At 51.2% G+C, this 8,047-nt stretch overlaps 1 protein-coding gene and 2 pseudogenes across 4 annotated transcripts in view; 1 reads left to right on the forward strand and 2 right to left on the reverse strand.

Moving 5' to 3' along the window:
* The window catches only part of PEMT (phosphatidylethanolamine N-methyltransferase), a 65,164-nt gene that overhangs the window by 23,979 nt on the left and 33,138 nt on the right, over positions 1 to 8,047 (reverse strand). The gene's annotated exons all lie outside the window — the stretch shown is intronic.
* On the forward strand, positions 1,979 to 2,884 carry LOC103299378 (cleavage and polyadenylation specificity factor subunit 5-like; annotated as a pseudogene).
* Positions 4,572 to 4,911, reverse strand: LOC103299344 (U6 snRNA-associated Sm-like protein LSm2; annotated as a pseudogene).

Below are 8,047 nucleotides of genomic sequence, written 5' to 3' on the forward strand. Positions count from 1 at the left end.
ATCCTTCTATTCCCACCTTGTTGAGAGTTTTTATCAAAAAAGGGTGTTGGATTTTGTCACATGCTTTTTCTGCATCAATTGATATGACTATGTGATTTTTATCTCTCAATTTGTTTATATGATGTATCACATTTATTGATTTGCGGATATTGTACCATCCTTGCATTCCTGGGATAAATCCTACTTGGTCATGATGTATGATCTTTCTGATGTACTGCTGGAGCCGATTTGCTAGAATTTTGTTGAGGATTTTGGCATCTATATTCATGAGGGATATTGGCCTGTAATTCTCTTTCATTGTGTTGTCTTTATCTGGTTTTGGTATTAGAGTGATGCTGGCTTCATAGAAGGAGCTTGGAAGTGTTCCTTCCTCTTGAATTTTTTGGGATAGTCTGAGGATAGGTTTTAGTTCTTCCTTGAATGTTTGGTAAAGTTCCCCTGTGAAGCCATCTGGCACTGGGCTTTTGTTTGCTGGAAGCTTTCTGATGACTGCTTCAATTTCTTCCATAGTTACTGGCTTATTGAGCTGTTTAGATTCTTCCTGATTGAGTTTTGGAAAGTTACATTTTTCTAGGAATATGTCCATTTCCTCCAAGTTGTCCAGTTTGTTGGAATAGAGACGTTTGTAGTATTTTTTAACAATCCTTTGTATTTCTGTGGGGTCTGTTGTTATTTCACCTCTTTCATTTCTGATTTTGTTTATTTGGGTCCTCTCTCTTTGCTTCTTGGTGAGCCTGGCTAGAGGTTCTCAATCTTGTTTATCCTTTCAAAGAACCAGGTCTTGGTTTTGTTGATCTTTTGTATTGTTTTTTTGGTCTCTATGCCGTTTATCTCCGCTCTGATCTTTATTATTTCCTTCCCTCCGCTTACACTGGGCTTTTCTTGTTGCTCTTTTTCTAACTCTTTGAGTTGTAGGGTTAGGTAATTTATTACCATTGTTTCTTGTTTTTTGCAGTAGGCTTGTAGAGCTATGAACTTCCCTCTCAAGACTGCTTTTGCTGTGTCCCATAGATTTTGGATTGTTGTGTTTTCATTGTCATTTGTTGCCATGATGTTTTTTACTTCTTCCTTGATCTCTCTGGTAACCCAGTCATTGTTTAATAGCATGCTGTTTAGTCTCCATGTGTTTGATTTCTTTGGATTGTTTTTATTGTAGTTGATTTCCAGTTTTATGCCACTGTCTGAGAAGATGCTTGATATGATTTCTATCTTCTTGAATTTGTAGAGACTTTGCCTGTGACCCAATATATGGTGTATCTTTGAAAATGACCCATGTGCACTTGAGAAGAATGTATATTCTGTGGCTTTGGGGTGAAATGTTCTGAAGATGTCAATTAATTCCATCTGGTCTAGTGAGTCATTTAGGATTGATGTTTCTTTGCTGATTTTTTGTTTAGAGGATTTGTCCAATGGTGATAGTGGGGTATTAAAGTCTCGTACTATGATTGTATAGCTGTTAATCTCTCCCTTGATATCCGCCAGGAGTTTTTTTTATGTATTTAGGTGCTCCTGTATTGGGTGTGTATATATTTACCAGAGTTATTTCTTCTTGTTGGATTGCTCCCTTTAGTATTATGAAGTGGCCTTCCTTATCTCTTGTTATGTCCTTCACTTTGAGATCTAATTTGTCGGATATAAGTATTGCTACCCCAGCTTTTTTTTTTTTTTTTTTCAATTCGCCTGGAAAACCTTTTTCCATCCCTTCACCCTCAGTCTGTGTGCGTCTTTTTTTCTGAGGTGGGTTTCCTGTAGACAGCAGATATATGGGTCTTGTTTTCTTATCCAATCCGTTACCCTATGTCTTTTGATTGGGGCATTTAATCCATTTACATTTAAAGTTATTATTGCTCCTCTAGCGCTCTCATGTTAATGGCGGGCAGCAGCTGCTGAGTGGGACCGCAGATAACCGCTGCCTGCACTGGGAAAGTCTCCCTGCCTCTCCTCTCCCCGTTTCCACTCGCTGCCAATACTCTCCAGCATGTCCGTGGTGCCGCCCAATCGCTCTCAAACCGGGTGGCCACGGGGGTCAACCAGTTCGGCAACATGTACATCCAGCAGACCAAGCCCCTCACCTTGGAGCGCACCATCAACCTGTACCCTTACCTATTATACTTTTGGTACAAAAGAGCAGCCAGATTTCAACGCATGAGGGAGGAATTTGATAAAATTGGAATGAGGAGGACTGTAGAAGGGGTTATGATGTACATGAGCACCAACTACCCCATGTGCTACTGCTACAGCTGGGAACAACTTTCTTCAAACTACCTGGTGGTGAACTTAACCCAGGAGAAGACGAAGTTGAAGGACTAAAACGCTTAATGACAGAGATACTAGGTCGTCAAGATGGAGTCCTGCAAGACTGGGTCATTGATGACTGCATTGGTAACTGGTGGAGACCAAATTTTGAACCTCCTCAGTATCCATATATTCCTGCACATATTACAAAACCGAAGGAACATAAGAAGTTGTTTTTGGTTCAACTTCAAGAGAAAGCCTTGTTTGCAGTCCCTAAAAATTACAAGCTGGTAGCCGCACCATTGTTTGAATTGTATGACAACACACCAGGATATGGACCCATCATTTCTAGTCTCCCTCAGCTGTTGAGCAGGTTCAATTTTATATACAACTGAATTCCTGCACAGTGGAGAAGTAAAAGAAGCCGTCTCTGTGAGCACAGCTCTGCACAGTCTAGAAAAAACATGGTAGAAAAGGTTTTTTGTTTTATCTCTTTCCCACCCCCTAAATTGTCACCTGCTTTCTATTGTTTGAATAGTAATGTTGATATGAAGAACCGAGATAGTGGTGTAAACATATGTGATAATGTTTAATTTGCTTTTGTTTCTACTCATACGTTTTTGTACATTAAAGAAAGTGGACTTCTAAAAAAAAACCCAAAACAAAACAAAAAAATAAAGTTATTATTGATGGGTACTTATTTGTTGCCATTTTTATTCTTTACCCCTGTGTTCCTTGTTCGCTTCCTATTTCTTTTTTTCTTTTTTTTTCTTTTTTTACAGCAGACCCTTTAGCATTTCTTGCATTGCTGGTTTGGTGGCAATAAATTCCCTTAGTCCTTTTTTGTCTGTGAAGCTCCTGATTTCACCTTCAATTTTGATTGATAGCCTTGCTGGGTACAGTATTCTTGGATTCAGACCCTTCCTTTGCATGACTTTGTATATTTCATTCCATTCCCTTCTGGCCTGATGAGTTTCTGTTGAGAAATCAGTTGCTAGTCTGATGGGGGTTCCTTTGTATGTAACTTTCTGTTTCTCTCTGGCCGCTTGTAAGATTCTTACTTTGTTGTTGGTGTTTGCCAACTTAACTATAATGTGCCTTGGCGTCGGTCTTTTGGGGTTCATTTTGCTTGGGACTCTGTGAGCTTCTTGATTTGTGTGGGTTTTTTCTTCCCTATATCAGGGAAGTTTTCTGTTATTATTTCTTCAAACAGGTTTTCTATTCCTTGCTCAGTTTCCTCTCCTTCTAGAACCCCTGTTATGCAGATGTTGTTTTGTTTAGTGTTGTCCCAAAGTTCCCTTAGGCTCTCCTCCTGCTTTTTAATTTTTTTTTCCTAGAAGCTGCTCTAATTGGGTATTTTTTCCCACCTTGTCCTCTAGTTCACTGATGCAATCCTCTGCTTCTTCTAGTCTACTCTTGATGCTTTCTATTGAGTTCTTTACAGCAGCAATGTCATTTTTCATTTCTTCTTGGTTCTTCTGCATTTCCTCTTGGTTCTTACTCATATTGTCGAATTTGTCTTCCATTCTTTTCAGCCACCTTATGACCATTTCTCTGAATTATTTCTCTGATAGGTTGCTTGCCTCTATTTAGTTTACTTCCTTTTCTGGTGATGCCTGCTTTTCTTTCATATGCGGGCTGTTTCTTTGTCTCCCCATGGTCTCTCTTCTCTGGATGTCTGGTTATGTAGTTCTCTCTCTCCTTATCCCAGGCGAAATCTGACCTTTCTGTGGTGAAGGGCTCCTTTGAATCCGTGTGTTTGCGCCAAGTGGGGTCCGGTGTTCTGGGGCTCACAGCTGTTCGGTGGCTGCCGCAGTTGTGGATTTTCAGGCTTCTGATAAGATCCACTTTCCCCTTCAAGATGGCGCGGTCTCCGCGTCTGAGCCCGTAGCTCCGGGAGGAGACCCAGCAGCAGTGGGGGCTGCCAGGCTGTCAAGCAGTCCCCCACCTTCTCCTGGAGTTTAGCTGTCCCTTAACTTGCCAACAAACACTCCCCGTGCGACCCTCAGCTGTTCTTTCTTTCTTTCTTTTTTTTGCACCATACATTTTATTCCCGATGCGGGACAGATTCCTTCTATCCCCAAAATGAATCACATGCCGCCCTGGAGAGATCTAGATTCTCCCACCATCTCTGGGGAAGGTGTAAGAAAGGCAGGTGTTGGGGACGAGGATAGCTGCTCCCCACTAATTAGTCCTCTCATCTACTCATCCCCCTTTAAAAAAAAAAAAGCGCCTTCACTACTGAAAAACAATAAACACAACATCTCAAGTATGAAGGAGGGGTCCTGGGCTGGGACACCAGGTCAAGGACCACCAATGGAAGAGGGAAAGGGGGTGGAGGAGTCGTTGTCACTGTTTCTGCTGCAGGACCTCCTTTCTGGCTGCATCCTGTAGTAGCTGCGTGTCCACCTCATCTGCGGGCAACTGCACATAGTGGACCACTGAGCCCGGATGAAGCAGTTCTTCACTGATAACATGTGAGGGTATTTCTCGGGGTCTGTGACACTGATGTCAGTTAGTTTGATGTTGAGATACTGATCCAAAGAATGGAGGGTCCCACAGATGCTCAGGTCATTCTTGAGTTCCACGACCACATCCTTGCCCACAAGGGACTTGAAAAAGGAACAGAAGAGCATGGTGCTCGCGCGGCGGGCTGCCGGCCGGACCAGGAAAGCGAGGGCCGAGGGCCTGGGGCCTGGGGCCTGGGGTCCGGCCAGAGGCCGGGCGGGAACCGAGTGCGAGGTGGCCCCTGGGGCGGCGCGAGGTGGGGCGGGAGCACGGCGGGGAGCTCGGGGTGCAGAAGTGGGGCGCCCGCCAGCACAGGGATCCGTGAGGCAGGGCTCCTGGAGGGGCCAGAGTGCCTGTTCTTTCTTTCTTTCTGCTCCGGGAAAAGGCTCGGAACACGTCTGTCTATTCCACCGCCATTTTCTGCTCTCTCCCAGAGCTTCTTTAATGAAGAGGGCCCTCCTGGCCAAGCCACTGGGGGAGCAGCAGAGTGCTGGCTCTGTGACTCCTAACCAAAGACAGTGCGAACCCAGGTTCCTGCTCAGCCGAGGTTTACAAACCTGCAGGGCCTCTCGGCGGGGTGGCTGTCTGGATACACAGGCCTGGCTCCTAAGAAACTGTGCATCAGCGCGGCAAGGTGCCAGGTGCAACGCCAGCATCAGCGCGTCGCAGCATTAGCCTGCGGCCACCCAGCTCTTTCCCTTTTCTCTGAGAAAGGTTTGTTTTAGAAGGGGAGACTTACAATACCTTCTGGATCAGATTTATCCAGATGGAAGACATGTCCATTTCCCTGAAAAGCACCATGCCCTTGGCAGCCAGGCCCCGCCACGCCACGCCCCACTCTGCCCCACCGCCCCTGACCTGTGTCCTGCCTGCGGCGAGCTCTCCCAGCATGCCTGGGGTGGAAGTGTGGTCTGCAGCCTCCCTCGCCCGGGGCCTGTGCAACCTCTCCAGGCCGTAGGCACCAGGAATGCGGGTTGCCCCTTCCCATGGCCGAGGGAAGAGTCTGAGGCGTGGGTGGATGACCATGGACTATCCTCTCCCAGCCGAGGGCCCCTGGCTGTCCCAAGACCACATTGTGAGTGCGGCCACTGTGGACAGCTGCCCGCAGTCTGCCATTAATCAGAGGCCTCAGGCCTACACACTGGCCTACTGGCTCCCAAGAATCCTCTGGCGACACTTCCGACCAGAGCTCCCTGTCCCTGCCCCACCGTGTGAGTCCCAGATGGGGAGCAGGAGAGACTGACCAGGCAGCCGGGGGCCACGGGCCCAGGACAGGGAGGGCGCGCCTTGTGCTGGGCCACCAGCCAAGGAGTACAGGGAGCTGAGGTGAAGGCAGATACACCCCTTCCTGGGAAAGGGAATCTGAGCCGAGGCTGGAAAGCACACAGAGGCGTCCAGTGCAGGGGCCAGGGCAGCGGAGGGCAGTGAGGATGCCGAGGGGCCCGGGGAGGAGGTAGGGAGGGCCCCGGGGAAGGGAGGACACGGGTGGGCCTTAGCCCCCCCAAGATGCCTTTCCACCCCCAGTGCCACGCCCCACCCTGGCCAGGCTGCCCGCTGCCTGGAAGCAGGGACAGCACAGAGCTCAGGGCGTGGGGCCGCGCTCCCTCCCCCAGACAGGGAGGGGCCTGGTCGCGGCTGTGGCACCTGCCAGGAAGCAGTCGGGAGCCTTCAGAGGCAGAAGCGAGCCCCATTTCCGAAGGGTCCAGAAGCAAATACTTCCATGCTGGGTTCCCAGGCTCAGGCTCAGAGCGGAACCTGACCTGCCCCAGAGCACACCGTGCAGGGCTGGGCTGTGCCAGGGCCTCCAGCTCCGTCTTCAACTGCGGAGACGTTTCCTCTGAGCCCTGCCCAGAGAGAACGGCTGCCGGCTGGGCGCAGCACTCGCCCTCCACGCTGCCCCGCCCCAGCAGGAGTTCCAGGGCCAGTGCGCCCCGAGGGAGAGGGAGAGAGAGCGAGAAACATCCATGATGAGAGAGAATCATTGATCGACTGCCTCCTACACTCCCCACACTGGGGATCGAGGCCACAACCCAGGCAGGTGCCCTGACCGGGAATCAAACCCTGACCTCCTGGTTCATAAGTCGACGTTTAACCATTGAGCCACGCCGGCCGGGCCAGGCTTGTTCTTTAAGGCGCGGGTTGTGCTGAGGACCTGAGCTCCCTGAGCTAATCCAGGAAAGGAGGACGGTCTCTGTGGACGGGTGTGACCCTGCCAGCGGGATCCCGGCTGGAGACAGACCTGCTCAGGTTTCCCCAGATGAGCACTCACCTCACCTGAGCCCTCAGGGCCTCAGCCTCCCCCGGCGCCCCTCCCCCAGCCCGGCTGGCCTGCGGAGCCAGCGGGCGGCAGGGTCCAGCTCAGAGGGCTGTGTCCTGAAGGAGAGAGCCTTCTGACCTCTGAGCCAGGGCAGCGCCCCTTTCGGCATTCGCATCATCCCTTGCGTTTCTGAGGCTCTTTCGCATCCACATCCGTGCCAGCCTCTGTCCGCCCTGTGAGGTGGCCAGGGGTGGCAGGGCCAGAGCTGAGCCAGGGCCAGGCCTGCGTGGAGTCGATGGGGTGCAGGGCGCAGGGCCCCCGGCCACTGGAGCCCTCTGTAGGACAACAGGGGCCACACTTCCACCCTCAGAGAGCGCCCTGTCTGGACAGCCTGCTGCCAGAGGGGCTTGGGGCACAATTCTGCTCTTCTCCCCAGCGTGGCCCAGGCCCCCCGGTGTGGGAAGGGCAGGCTCAGCCTGCGCAGACCTGACAAGGCAGCTCCCCGGGGCTGTCCAAGCCTCACCTGCTCAGTCACCAACGCAACCCCTGCAGGAAGCTCTCCCCAAGCGGCACCGGGCGGCTTTCCTGTGGGTCCCGCACCCCCCACCATTACTCTCCCTTCCTAGCTTTCCCGGGGCGTGCCGGGGCTGGGATCATCACTGCCGCTGTACACGCGAGTCACGTGGGTCAGGGCCAGGACCGCCCGTGGCCCGTGGCCCCGCCAGCCCGTGGCTCTGCAGACTCTGCCGCCCTTGAAACAGTCACGGAGGGCAGCCCCCTCTCGGTCGCCCGAGCCTGCTCAGAAGAAGCTGCAGGAGGCAGACCCAGCCATGCCTTCTCCAAAAAGGCGTGACCCTGCAGTGATTTGCTAGACGTGACCCTTGACTGTCGGTTACTTATAACACGAAGCTTTGTCACCAGGAGGAGAGAGCTGGGAGCCGGAGCCCTGCCCCGGGGCATCTCAGTGCCAGCCGCCAGGAGAAGACCCCGCCCGGCCCAGCCAGAGGCGAGTGTGGCAGGTGGGGAGACCTGTACCGGCGGGGACTG

The sequence above is a fragment of the Eptesicus fuscus genome, chromosome 20, assembly GCF_027574615.1.
Source record: "Eptesicus fuscus isolate TK198812 chromosome 20, DD_ASM_mEF_20220401, whole genome shotgun sequence".
In the NCBI taxonomy this organism is placed as follows: domain Eukaryota; kingdom Metazoa; phylum Chordata; class Mammalia; order Chiroptera; family Vespertilionidae; genus Eptesicus; species Eptesicus fuscus.